Raw genomic sequence first — 15555 nt, 5'->3', positions numbered from 1 at the left:
ATTGCATAATTATAAATGATGCATTAATTAAATCAATTAACAATAATCTCACAGAAGTTTAATGTTCTGATAAGTTTAAAATATAAAAAAAATTAAGTATTTAAATTTAATTCAAATTTTTAAAAAAATCCCCAGTTGATGCAATATTTATATATAAAATTTAGAGCAATAGAAAATCTTAAGGGGCCTCACGAATGTTAAGTTTTACGTAAAAGAAAAATAATCAATGATTTTTTTGACAGCTTACTGTTAGCTAAGTAATAGTATTAGAATATCAATTTCTTTAAGATATGCATAAATATGTTTAAGAGTAAGAAACATATTCATATTTTTGAAAATTTCTCATAATTAATTATTAGAAAATTCACTGGAAAATTAATTAGAAATTAATGATTAGAAAATCCGTGTAATATTAGCTATCAGAGCAAAACTAAAGAAGAAAACAAATTTAGTTTTTTGTATAAATTTTCAAGAATGCTGAAAATATTGGTATAAGACAGGGCATCCGGATGGCATTTAATTGATTTCTTATTCTAAATCAAAAGAATGTATTATCGCCATCTATCTGGCGATATATATTTAGAATATATATTGCCAGAAATATTATCTTAAAGAAATGTAAAAATGTGGTGGATAAAACAATTACAAAACATGACAAAAATATCCATTATGAACAAAAATATTCTCAAATGTGTAAAATTAGCGATACTACATAATTATAGGGGTCTCCACTCCCTGTTCACCAACCCACAGACCGTTTCGCTCGCTTATTGGGCACTTTATAGGAATAGTGGCACTATATTTTAAAGTTTAAAAAATACTAAACGATACATAGAGTGAAACTTTCGATTGGCATGCATTTTGATACTACTTCATTATTTCGGCAGAAAGCCTATTACCTGTATTAGGCACCGATAACCACACTATTTCTTACTACAATAAACTAAAGCGTCAATGATAGTTTGAGAATTCTTATACTGCACCCCGAAACGGAACAGTACCCACATTTGAATCGTAAAATGCATAAAAACCAATAAAAAAAAGGTAAGAAATGAAGAAAAAAAAATGAAAGCAATAATTTTAATTTAAGTTTCAATGAAGTTTTAATAATGGAAGCAGTAACAATTCCACACGGTAGGCAGAAAAGTGGGTTCATCAGAAAATTTATTTTGATTACTTTAGAGAAATTATCTGATGGCGCTGCAGTTGGATGTTTTTAAATTTTTATTTTATCTCTCTGTCTAACTATGCTTTCAATTAGAAATATCTGCTTCGCAATAAGAAAATAATAGTAAAATACTTAGCATGATTTCTTTTTTTCTTTTTTTTTTGTTTACCAGGCATTATAAGACCATTTCTTTAGTTCCAAATTCTTTACTAGTAGAAATGTTTTTTTCCCTGTCTTTTGTTTAATGGAAAGATTTTAACATCATAGATATTGACGAATTGCTTTTAGGAATCATTATAAAGAAAAAAGGGAATAATAGACAGAAAATGGGGGGAAAGACTAAAATCAGTATCATTACCAGAAAATAAGACAAGAGCAAAAATCAATTTTTCTCTTTTAGACCTTTCTGCCACAAGTAATACAAAACGTTTTCTTCTTTTATTTATCACTTTTATGTTCATTAGCAAATTTCCCTAGATTTGCTTAGCTTTGGGGACTCAGTGCATCTATTCTCAGGTAAGGAAAACTTCGAATTATTTCTGTTCATCTGATTAAAAATATATAATTAGTCTATTTCTAGGTGAGCAAATTTCTAAGTTATTTAAATGAAAAATATAGGGTTAAACTACTTCTAGGTAGGAAAGCTTCTAATTATTTCTGCTCGTTTAAATAAAGGTACACAGTTTGAAGTTATAGAGCTGGGTTGTTTAGTACTTCATGTTTTTTAGAGTGGAGAATAATCTTTGAAAGCAATTATTACGTTTTGTTTTTTATGCAATAATTTTTTTTCTTCTTAAATGGTCGTACATATCTCTTTCACTTGAAGCTCGAGTAGAATACCGCTGGAATCATATAGTTGGACGTAATCAGGTGGTTAATATTGGCCATTGCAATTATTAGGCTTGATCTGTTATCACGCTCAATCAATTGTCGAATAAGATTTAATCAGATACCTGCAAGAGACGTCATGCACGTGTGTCAAACCTGACAGGCTGCTGAATCATGGCATAAACAAATGACACGATTAACCCGTACGCATCGCCGCTTGCAGGTATCCAACTATGACCATTTTTGTTAGCAGATCTTGATTTGTTAAAAGGCATAACAGGCCTGATCATAGAGTCTCCCAATTTCAAGCTCTTCTTCAAATTCAAATATGAATTTAAGAGTAGCTTTTAAGTAGAATACAAAAATAATTAAACAAAATAATACCACAGATGCATTTTCAGTTTTTTAGTTAACTAACTTCTAAGAATAAACTATTGTGAGTTTCAAAAAATAAATATATTAAAACTAAAAAATAAAAATTGAGAATTTCCGCATTTTTTTTCTGAGAAATGCAAGAGATCATTTGGTGCCCCTTAAGTCGTAAGAACTGAAAATTAGAGATAATTTGGGTAGTACCAAACTATGACTTACAAAAGATTTAATAAGAACAATCCATTACGAGCGTCTAACCTTAGCAAAAATAAAGTAGCGTAGCAAATTGAATTAATTTTTAGTTGTTTTAAAAATAATTAAATATTTAATTTACTTAAAAATTCTACTTATTGAATAAATATACTTGCATAGGTAAAAATTGATCATGAAATTTTGGCTAAGATTCAAGAGAATTTTGAAGAATTCTGTTATTACTGGAATACCGCAGATTGTAGTCACTAAAAACGTCATCAGAAAAGTTATCAAATTAATGGTCTTCACTGGTTGTCTATTTGGATTCTTTTGGCAAACTACATCGTTTCTCGAAGTCTACTGGACCTATCCAACTGTAGTTGATGTTCAATACACATTTCCCTATGAATTCGAATTGCCTGCTTTGACAATATGCAGCTATAATGGGTGAGTATTGCTATAGAAAAGATGTATTTTTGTCGTTATGTTAATTTCTATCATTTGGCTTAAAGATGGCAACATTAAAAGCAAATCCGCAATTTATAGTTTTCTTTAATATATTTAAAATAAATAGCTTGAAATAAAATGATTACAATAAATCTGTTAATCTAACTTCGATTGCGTTAAGACTACGCCGTACCACGTGAGAAATTTTTTGTCACAAATTCTCTTTCAACTTCATAACTAATTTAAAATTTAAAGTATGGAAAAAGTGAGTTCCGGCAGACCTAGAGTAAGCCATGTAATTTTAAATATTGAAAAGAAAATTTTAAAATACTAAAAGGAAAATAAATTCTGAGAAGATAACTTAGGATTACGCAATGGAGAAAATCTCCCCCAATAATTTGTTTGCATTTTGACATCTTAAATTTTTTTCAGCAATTGAATCTTTAAGGATTTCCCAGAACTCACTTTTCTTTTTAAATTAGAAATGGAAGTGAGAGATAATTTACGACGAAAAAAACTAGCTTTAAATTTTGAAAAGTGAGCAGTTTTAAAAATTACCCCTATTCGCACGTTGCTGAGTATTTAATAACTTTTTTTAAAAATTAAAAAAAATTTTTTTTTTCCATGGTTTTGCATGTAAAGTAAGGGGAAATTTAGGGTGTACTTAAAAGAATGGAGTTGATTCATTCTATGTTAATTTTCCAGACATTATGTTAATTTTTTATAATGTCTACCTTAAAACTCATAACAAGATTGACTTATAAAATTTAAAAAAAAAAGTAGATGAAAGTTAGTCGGTTTACGAGTAACAGTGATAACATCAAACATACCACCGACTTTTCATCTAATTAACAGGTAAAAGGAGCGATTAACAGTAAAAGAAAAGTTGAAAAAGTGTATTATATTTTTGGTAGACAGTTTTCAATTCATATCTTTCACTTTCGATCTCAAGATTCGAGATTTTAGATTAGGAGTGCAGAACATTATGAGTGAACGGTCACTTATACAGCAAATTGGCCAGAGAATGACATTTACACATGTTGACGTCAATTGTGGTAATTTTTATGTAAAGAACGAAGTTTTAGTTAGTAAATTACTTTTATCGGTTAACTTAGAAATATATTTTAAAGAAAAATTAAATGATTTTAAATATTAAAATTCATTAAAACCTCAGGAATATCATATTGAAACTTTTTCAAAAAATAATTATTATATTTTCTTCTTATCAAAAAGTAGCTTGATCAAAATTTTTTTTATGAAGATGGGGGAAAAGCAATGTTTTATTTTCTATCACATTGCATAGTATAGTTTTCTATCACATTGCATAGTACATAATACACAAGTTTATTTTTAGAAAAATATTAACTGTATTATTCATAGAATAAAAGTAAAATAAATAAATAAATATTTTACTTAAATAATTTCTATGGTTGTCTAAAATGTTTGAGAATAAAACAATCAAAATAAGATTCAACATTTAGTTAGGGACTCATTTCTAGCTTTAGAACAGTTATAATTGGTGAATTATAATAAATAATTATGAATATTAAATCTAGAATGGTTCTTTAAGCTAATGAAATTAAAAATAAAGTTTTAAAAAACGGTAAACAGTTTCTTCCCTATGTTCAAATTTCGCGTTTTGTAATGATATTGTACTAAATAATGTAATGTCGAGAATTTTTTTTTAAAAAATGAGTAACAACAACTGCCGAAAAAAGGAAAGAAAAAAAAATCGTGCGATAAACGATGAAACCCACTAAAAAAAAGCAAGTGTTTTTTAAAATGATTATTAAAATGTGCGAAAATTGCAAGTCGCAATAATATTACATTAAAAAATTTGAAATTTTCAACAACTGCTTAGCGAAAACTGCCTTAAAAAACAATTGAAAAATCATTTGGAATGGTGATGAAATCGGATCACATTTAACAACTCGAAAGAGATAATTAAAAGGCATGATTCAAAACTCGTAAAACGTAACAATATTGTATTAAAAATATTAAGATTTCCGAAACCATGATGCAAAGCAAAGAATAACTACCGAAGGAAGGATTTAAAAAATCTCATAAAATCCGCTCAAACAAAGTGTATATTTTAATGCGTGATTCGAGTATCTACTAATACACATTAAAAACATTGGAATTTTCAAAATAATGTATAGAATTGCGAATCAATTATTAACGAAATATCAAGAGTGATTACTTAAATGCGAGATTCGAAATTCGCAAGTAGAAATTATGTAGTATTTAAAATATCGAGATTATAAAAACTGCGCGGAAATCCGAAGCTCAAAAAGTCATTTGGAATAACGATGAAATAGTCGCAAATAAAGTGCATTAAAAAATAACTCGATTTTGAAATTTGCGTGCCAGAATAATGTGTTGAAAATCCGTATCGATAATCGCCGAAAAAGCGATCGAAAAACTACACAGATTCACGACGCAATTTGTGCGATTTGAAAGTGTTTAAAAATCATAATTTGAATGAGGGATTTTATCATTTTTTTTTTATAACCATTGTTGAGAACAGCCCACCCAATTTTTTGGGTTCATGACTGCCAATGTTCAACTCAATGTTCAACTTGTCATTTTGAACCCAATCCAGAAGGCAACGGAACACATTGATCAGGTTTTGGGAGAATTTTGCATTCGTAGAAGATTTTTTGATGGAATTAAACCGCACTTGCGCTACATGGAGAGGAAAACCACGAAAAACTCCCACGGTTAACCTGACGGCAAGGGGACTCTAATCTATGATCCGTCTACACTGAAGATATTTTACGTTAGCACTGTGGTAAGTGTAAGTCAGATGCAGAATTCGTATAAACCAGCAATCGCTGGAAATCGAACCCGTTTCACCTCATTGAAAGGCGAGCACTCCATTCCCTGAGCCATCACTGCTCTGAATGGAGGATCAAAAATTTCCAACCCTTTTTTTCTTTTCAAAATGGGGAAATTTTTTAAAATTATGTTCAGGTTTTACTGACGCTATTTAAATTAAGTGCGAATCCTGAATTCATTGATTACTATTAATTATTAAGTCAAAACTTAATTCAAATTCTGTCAATCTACATCAATAAGTCACCATTTTTTTCTCAACTCAGTTAATTACCCAATTTTTTCCCAAAATCATTTTCAAATCTTTTTTTCAGTTATAAGAAAATTTACATAAATTCATTTTTATACTTTCTAAAGATATTAATCAATTCAACAAAAAGAGTATACGCTTAGTTCTTTTAAAAATACACATTTAATGTGCTTTGCAGACAGCTGTTCTTTTTAAGAAGGGATTATATTACTCGTAATTGTTTTGAAATTTCATACAAAGATACTGTGCCTATTTAGTACTGTATTTCGTGATATAAGTTTTAATGTCAACTTATTTCAAGTGATACATGTTTAATATTCAACATCATGATATTTTTTGATCATATCTCTGGTGATAAAAATTTTATTCTAAATCCAATACTGTATGTTTAATGCAAAACATGTTTCACTTGTTGTGTGTTCAACCATTGAATTATTTCACTTTTCCTTTTCAGAATTAAATCCAACTTGTTTTGTGGCAGATTTCCCGAACTCTGTCATCCTCGCAAGAATTTGAGTGCTTTCTGTGAGAAGTATCCTATATTTTGCGATCAAAACTTTGATCCCGGGAATGAATCAGTGAGACACAATCCTTTTCTAATTGCTGCAGACTATTCAAGGTTTTAACTGTAATAAAGAAGTCAGAGATTCAGTTATTAATGTTTTTAAGAGACTAAAAAAGAGTTTCACAAATAAAACTAAATTACGCTTAAATAGTTTACATAAATACCCATTATTTTCCTAATTGCTATACACTGTTAGATTTTTCATTCTAAAATTACGATAAAATAACCGGTTGCAGTCTGTAAATCCAAAGAACAGCAAAGTTCACAGTTAGGAACATTTCTTACTTTTACAGTTTTGAAACCGTTAACAGCTAGATGGATAAAAAACGTAAGAATTAAATTTAACTAAACATAGAAGTTAGGCTAATCTGGGATTTTCCTTAGTTAATGAAGTTAATGATGTGTTTTGCAAAATAACGAATGGACTATGGCTTAATTAGTTTTTCTGAATTTACCATCTATTGTGAAAATTAGAAAATTCTGGATTTTTTTGTATTAGAAACCCTGTGGTGCTGCCATCTATGCGTTAATGAGAGTTTGCCTTTCTAATAATCCAGGGTCACACATTAGGGAGAGCTGGATACTGGAAATAATGAAACTTGTGTCAACTCAGGGTCCACATAGTCGCTCATGATATTCATAGATTCGCCCTCTCGGCTACAATAAGTACCCAACTACAAAGAACTAATTGGCTTCATAGTGTGGCCCCAGTTGGTGCGAATAAAATTCTGATTGTTTAACCCTGTTATATGAAAACATTTTATAAACGGTTTTTTTCTCAGTTAATAGCTTGAATGAACAATTACTTTTTATGATTATTTGACTTTTTTTGGTTGAATAGGGTAAAATAATTAAATAAATTGTTATTTAATAATTTTTTCAAAGAAATTTTTAACAGTGTAAAAAAGATCGATTTCTTGGGAGATAGGTGGTTGTAAACGTTATGTCCGTCAGCCATTTTACTCGCTTTATGCTATATTCACCAGACTAAAAGTCTGGGATTTTTATATCATATCAAAACCTGTATTATCATATTTGATTAAGAATGACTTAGATCACCGTGACATTTAAAAAATCAAACATGCATAAAGAGACCTGATTCGCTCGTTGTAATGTTTTTAAGTGCGTTGGGGAATTAGTGGTTACAGGTTGGCAGCTCTGCATTTATGTGTAATGATGGTCAAAGCAAATTAAATCGCTTTTATTTAACAAATAAAGTAATATTAAAGAAGAAAGCTTTAAAATCACCTAAATAATTTAATTTTTAAATTCGCCTCTTCTCACTACAATCACCAAGGTTGCTTTTTCTTATAACAACGTTGATTTTTTTTTCCAGAAAAAAGTGAGTCGATATTTTTCGAAAATAAAGAAAAATAATTTTGTTCATAAAAAATATAATTATTATAGTTTTATGTAAGAGTACTTTGTGAACATTGTAACGAAATGTGGGAACACATGAATTTAAAAAATAATCATCTCTACTTGGAAAAAAAATTGAACTTAGAATTACTGACTGTGGGACTAAGTAAGAAGAAATTAATAAGTTATTTTACTCGTTAATGATATAAAACGATAACCTTCTATCGTTATAGTTTCGAAACAGTTCCAATTGGAAATGGTTATTGTTAGAAATTTCGATCTAAGTGTTAAGAATTTTATCGAAATGTTAGCATCTAATCTCTTTCACTCTCTCTAATTACTTTTTACTTTATTCTTTTTTTTGTTATTTTAGACGTCAAGTGAAGCGCGATCTTATAAAATGTAGATTTTGAGGCATATATAAATTTTTTTACAACGGATGAATAGTCATTCTTTATTCAATGTAAGTACGCCATGAAAATTGAACAAACAGTTTTTCCGCTTGATCTTCCATTTATTTACACCCTCATTGCAGAATATAAAAAAAGCTTCTAATATTTTGTTAAAAATTTATATGAGCGTGAATAAAAAACTTAGTAACTCTATTTTAAAATTACAAGATGAAACTTAACTTAAAGGGATTGGCTACGTCCTCCTTATCCCCCCCTTTGCTATATCCCCGTTCATGACAACATTATTTTATTATTCATTTTAGTTATTTTCGTGATTACTAACTACTATATAAATAGATTCCAGCAGTTGCACCACACGAGCTACCTCCTCTGTCACGACATGAATACAGGGAGATGGGAATGAAGGCTGAAGATCTGGTTACATATTGCATAGTATATGATTTTCCTAGACTAACAAATTGCAGGTAAATATTCATTGGGTAATTGCTCTATTTTTTATTCACTACTTTCCATAAATTCCTCAAATAATTTTACGAATTTTTGACTGAATTGAAATATTAGATTTATTCATTTCCTATAATCCCATTAACTTGATCGATTGAGCCTATTTACCAAGCATGTTCAAAATGGCTTCATTTCTGACATGATTTAGATTATAAAGCAATAAAAGGGTGAGTTCCCTGACTTGGAGTTTTTGGATCGGGTTCCTAACTGTTCTGACATTGCCGGTCGAAAAAAGACGAGGAAGTTGAATCGGTTTTAATAGGACGAGAAGAGTAGTGATTTTTCTTCTTTTTGCTACAAGCAAAGGATTGTCTTGAATTCAAGTGTTAGGAAACAAAACTTAATACAAAATATTTTTCAACGCTGCGCCGATTGTATTATTTACTGTAAACTTTTTCATCAAGATAAAAATTCATTTGAAATATACATTACAATGCTTCCTAAGTTTCTCAAAATGGTGAATTTAATTTAATTATTCCTTAAGGTTTAAACTTTTTTTGATGTTTGCTTTTCTTCAAGAATTATTTAAAACATTGACAAGAGAATTATTATTAAATAAACAGCATTGAGGTCACGTGGAAACTAAGAACTAGATCGTCCGAAAAGTCGCTCTAAAATCTCTGAGTCACAGAGCTCCACAGGAGGGAATATAATTTATCAACCTAAAACAGATATTACATAAGTTAGATGTAATCAACGTCAATGCAATTTTGACATTTGGTGGACCATGAACCATCCTGAGCACTCCACCACCAACGGCATGTAATTTCTCAGAGGATTGAATGTGTTGACCCTTGACTACGTCTTTCATCTTGTCGAACAATTGTCAAACCTGACATGGTAGCCAAAACATTTGTTATAAGCGATGTTGCCTCCATACTGACTCCTTTGGCCCACTCCGTTGACATTAAGGGACGGACTGAGGTTGCTTCGTTACAGCACATCGACTTTCTGATGATTGTATGGACTATTACTACCCTGCATCCCCTCCTTTCATTTGTCCAATACTGACCATCTTCTATCCTAAATGTTCACTCTCTCAAATTAAAAGCATTTGCCTCATCTCGACAGTGGCAAAAAGAAAGGTAGCTGTCTTCTATCGTCCTCAAACATTCTGAACATCATCCCTATCGCAATGTGTATCGATTCATTTCAAGAGCTTTAGGGGAGGGCGGGATAGCCTGGTTAGTAAGGCACTGGGCCCATGGGTTCAAGCCCCACCGGCCGAAGACTCTCCGTGTAGTAAGCAGATGGTGACAGATGCACGTTAAATCTGTCGAGTCGCGAAGTCCTCCATATTCCCCTAACAAATCAAAACTCTGGGGGTACTGATCAAGGAGTTTCCTAGTCTTCTGGATTGGTTAAAAATTACAAGGCTACGGAGTTGAACATTAGTAGTCGTAAACCCAAAACTGGGTCGACCTTTCAATGACGATTAAAGAAAAAGAGCTGTTGGCTCAATAATTTCTGTACGACTCTAGAATTACACACTACTAGAGAATGTATTTTATACTAAAAATATGAACTTTTATCTTTCAGTATATTACTAATTATACTAAACCTTTTCCTACCAGGATATATTTAAAATTTAGCTTTCAGAAGACTGAAAAAGAGAAATGCTGCTGCTGTATGATTTCAAAGAAGATAAACTTGAAATACATCTCCTCATTTAATAAGCTATTTACTGAATAAGGCAGTAGTAAATCTACTAGCAAACTTTGAACATAATAGCTAGTATATTTTATTTTAATAAGGGTTCTATGAAATGTATAGTTTTAAAATTAGTTTCAAATTAAAAAAAATGCTTTCAAAATTATAATAGTTAAAGGCTTAACTTACAAAAATTTCATTAAATTGTTTTAATGTAAAAATAAATATTGTAATAAGTTCTTATTTCTTGTGATAGTTAAACTCTTGTGCATTGCAAATTTCCAATTCTTCTCTTTAGTGGTCCAGACATAGTCAATGTGTTCGATACCAAAGGCTTACCTAATAACTGCTACACATTTAACAGCTTATGGGGAAAGATTGATGGATCTAAGTTCATTAAAGCGAAGTCACGTAAGCTTTGCTGTTAATAGTATTTTTTATGATATTTTTAGCTGCAACTTTTTAATTTAACTAAAGCCCCATAGTTGTTTGAAATATTACATTGTTTTAAGAATAGTGATTAATCGATATTTTTTTTAAATTAGAGCACTCATTCAGCTGAAATTGAAAAGCAAATTCATTCAAAGTTAGAAAATAAACATTAAATAAATAGGCATTAAATAAACAACTCCGGGCTGTTTAATTCTATCCAATCATTATAAAATTTAAAACTGGTACTTTTAAATTCAGAATCTTTATAATAGACGAGTAGGTAGTCTTGCAACATTGGTTGATCGAAGGAATCGTATAAAGTTGCATGTGCGACAATCAGCTAGCTGTTGACCAAACTGTTTAAGTCATGCACATTTTGAATTTTAATGCGGTGGTTTTTATTAAAGAATAAGCTTTATGCACTTGAAAAGTCTGCAACAATGTTTATGCTTATATATATGATATAACTAAACAATGTTTGTATTGGAAATTTGCAGCTTATTTGAATTTTAATGTAATATGCCCCGAAGCTGAGGTTCTTTGAACTCATTTTTTTATTACGTTGCATATAAGATACTTGTTTAGACTATAGATATCAGACAATCGGGTACTTGCAACTCGGAAAGAATATCGCTGAAACCACATGTTTAAGTCTAATCAAGGTGGCTATGAACAACGTGTTAACGTTACAGCTACTAGACTTGGTTTATTATCACCCTGACTCTATCTTTCGGAGTAGATTAATTTTATGCATGTAAGCGACGTTATGCTTGTGTATCGAACCTGATTGGTTGCTGAAAAATAATGACGAATAAATAATAAAAATAATAATGCAAATCGTGGCATAAACAAATGCCATGATTTACACATTCATGACGTCGCTTGAGGGTATCAGGCAATTATTTGTGGACAAAGGCCTAATTGTCCCTTTTTGAGAGAATGAAGTTCATAGAATGAATTTTTTAACTAACGATAAATTTTCTTCCAACATAGATACATTATGTTCAGTACGCAGTTTTTGAATTTTTGCTGTAATGTGTGAAAGTTTTTTTTTAAAACAAACTTACGCTAGCAAATATTTTTCCAAAATTTTTTTTGAACTGTTTAATGCATTTAATGCATTTCTGAATTAATTCGTCTTTTGGCTACAATTAGAGTGTGGTCTAAATCAGCTACGCTTAACTTAGACCACTTTGTGTGTCATTGCCCTACAGGCTCGTAAAGTATAGGAATGATCTCACGAAATACGATTAAGAGTCTGAAAACAGACTATTCGATATCCGATAAAATATCCTATCTTTAAAAGATTCATTTCATAGTATGACTCCATGGATCTGTAATGCATATAATGCTTGGGTTGGAAAAACTTCGAAATATTAGATAGGAGCCTCCGTTTTTAATTTAAGTTCTGGATTCTTTACAAAATGTACACCAATTTAAATTTTCTGCATTTAGATTTGCAGATAACTACAGATTACTGTAATCGGAATACGAAAATGGGGTTCAAATTGTTCAAAATGGAGATATCTCGAAAAATACAAGTCACGTCGAAAAAATAAAAATAAACATGCAAAATGAAAATTAGGTATATTTTTGAAAAAAATCTATTTAATCTCACCAAAATTGACCCTTACTCTCAATCTTGACCCCGAATGGGAGAGTTCGTCTTTGAATCATAGAATGCTTTTCTAAAAAAAACAATGAATATTTAATTTTATGCGTTGCTAATCGAGACTTTTTGGACACCCTGTATGTATTTAATATACAATTGCAGTGTTGCATTTATTCTTTTTTCAGTAATTATGGTTATTGTAAAATCGGACAAAGCTCAAACAAATCAATTTTACACTGGAACTCCATTTGCACTGCAGTTAGCCCTTCACAATCCATACAGCCTTGTCAATCCATTTATGAACGGCTTCACCATAAAACCATGTTCCAATTATTATGTATATCCCTCCAAAGTAAGTGGAATTTAATTTATTTTTAAAAACAAAAACAAATCTCAATTTTTTCTTTTGTCTTTTTGGTTTGTTCGGACATTATTTACAAATATTTTATCTTTTTTTGCTCGATACATAAAATACTTTCAGAACTGTATAAACTTATAACGTATTAGGAAAAGAACTTTATCTGCATTTACATTAATAATTTACATAATACATTAATAATTTATTTTGAGGATATAAATCATCAGCTTCTAAAACGTGTTTCGCGGAACCCTAAAGTTCCGGGAAAAGGTCACAGAGAATCTGATAATTGGAACTTTTTACCTAGTAAATAACTACGCTGCCCAGTAAATTCATCAACTACAAATCACAAGCTCCCCCACTAGCCATAATATGAAGTACTCAAGGGTTTCTCTGTCGGCAATTGAAGTACATGATGTTTTCTGAAAGTATTCCCTTTTTGTATATAACGTTATTAAGAAGACGGCCGTCATTTTTATTAGTCACGAAAAAAAAACATTTAGACAAAAGTCACTACTCTGTTAAACATTTCTCGGAAAAAATGGTTAAATAACAATTTATTTAATTGTTATTTTACCGTATTCAAACAAAACAGTTAAATAACTAGAAATAAGATGATATTCAAATTGATAACTGTGAGGAAAACCGTGTAGTAACTGCTTTCACCTAATACGATTAAACAATTAGAATTTTATCGCACCAATTAGGACCACCTAATGAAACCACTCGGTTTCTTACAGAATTTCAGAAAAACATGAAATTCATTCTGTCATTCTCATGGCCGGCTAAGCAGGAGGTTTGAATGCCATTACTACAATATTTCTTCCCTTCCTTCAATGCATGAAGAGTTTCCAGGGTCCATCATTCTTTAATCGGTAACCCCATATTAGAATACGGAACTATCATTCACGCATAAATGGCGCAGCGCCCACAGACTTCCCTGTCTATTCAAATTATATTTTCATGAGTTAGAAACTATGCTAGTTTTAAATAGTTACAAAACTGCATAGTTTTGTATTCATGGTTTCTTAACCGTACCAGTTGTAAACGGTTTCAAAACTGTGAAAATAATAAAATGTTCCTAACCATAAACTTTATGGTTAGACTTTGAGGTTTGGCAGCTCCAAGGGCAAAGCCCATCCACCAGAGGTCTATTGTACCCAAACCCTAAATCATGATTAGTAAGAAAGCCCTATAGCTGAAATAAAATTCAACAAACACCTTGAAGGAACATCATGCAGCTCCCAGGCCTTAATACAATGTTGCCCTAAATGCTCAAATCTTTGAGCAGAATAGACCTCACAATCACGAAGTATATGTCGTGATGTCTCTTCTTCAAGGTGACAACCTCTGCAAATAGGATTAGTTTCAATACCTATTACATATAGGTGTCTCCTGAGGATACAGTGTCCAGTGAGAAGAACAATGATCTTCCTCAAGCTGTTTCTGTTTAGCTTCAGAAGCTCTTTTTGACGTACACTGGGACAGTCACGATTCAGCTCTTTAGTTTGTCTCTGACCGTCTGTATCGTGCCATTGCTCATGGGAAATTTTGCCATAGAGCTTGAATAGAGATGCCCTGAAAAAGGTGGGAGAAATTCCCAAGGCGGGTTCAGGGCCCCAGAAAATAGCGCTAGAGCCAGCTCGTGCTGCTTCATCAGTTAACTCAATTCCAAGAATACCCATATGCCCAGGTACCCAATGTAGGTATTACCCTGTTATGAGAAGAAATGCCACAAAGGACCGAGAAGCATTCCCACACTAGCAATGAGGTGAATTTACACTTTGGCAGTGATAGGAGGGTAGCATGACTGTCGGAACAGATGCGGATTGTCATATTTTGATATACTAGTCTAAGCATATCTTGCAGCACAAGATAATGGCATTGACCTCAGCCTGAAAAACAGGGGCATAGCTACCTATGGGAAAGTGAAGTTTGGTACCATAATTGGAGCAATAAATTCTGCTCCTGATTTGAGACCAAGCCTTGAACCATCAGTGTACCATATTGGACATTTGCTTTTAAGCTACAGAGGAGAAATTAAACCATTCATCTCTAGTAGGAAAATGGATCATGAAAGGCTTGTAAAATGCATATCTTAGGGACATATAATCACTAGGCATAATAAAAGCTGAGATTAAGTCTGTCGGAGCTCAACCTAGTCCTAGATCACCAGACAATTGCGCCATATGTGTTAATAGGACTAATAATCATTGAGTATATCCAGAAAACTATTTTGGGGGACAATCCCCAGGTTCTACTATAGCATTTCTGCTAAACCAGAAAATCTTCCTGACCCTGCTGATGCAGCATTTTAGATGATAATCCCAGTTAAGTTTGGAGTCATAATAAACCATGAGAAACTTGACATTCTCAGTGAGTTCCAATCTATATTCTAGGTATTACACATTATCTAGAACAAAACGCCTTTTTCTAGTGAAGGCTACAAGACTTATCTTGGAAGGGTTAACAGATAAGCCAGAATCAGAGCACCATTTTGTTACTTCCAGACGTGTACTATTCTTAATATCAGAGACTGTTTCGGAATGTTAGGTTCAGTTAACCGAACT

Source organism: Parasteatoda tepidariorum, chromosome 1 (assembly GCF_982258835.1).
Source record: "Parasteatoda tepidariorum strain Cologne lab strain chromosome 1, Ptep-v5.0, whole genome shotgun sequence".
Classification (NCBI taxonomy): domain Eukaryota; kingdom Metazoa; phylum Arthropoda; class Arachnida; order Araneae; family Theridiidae; genus Parasteatoda; species Parasteatoda tepidariorum.
Note: the sequence above shows the minus strand (reverse complement) of the source record.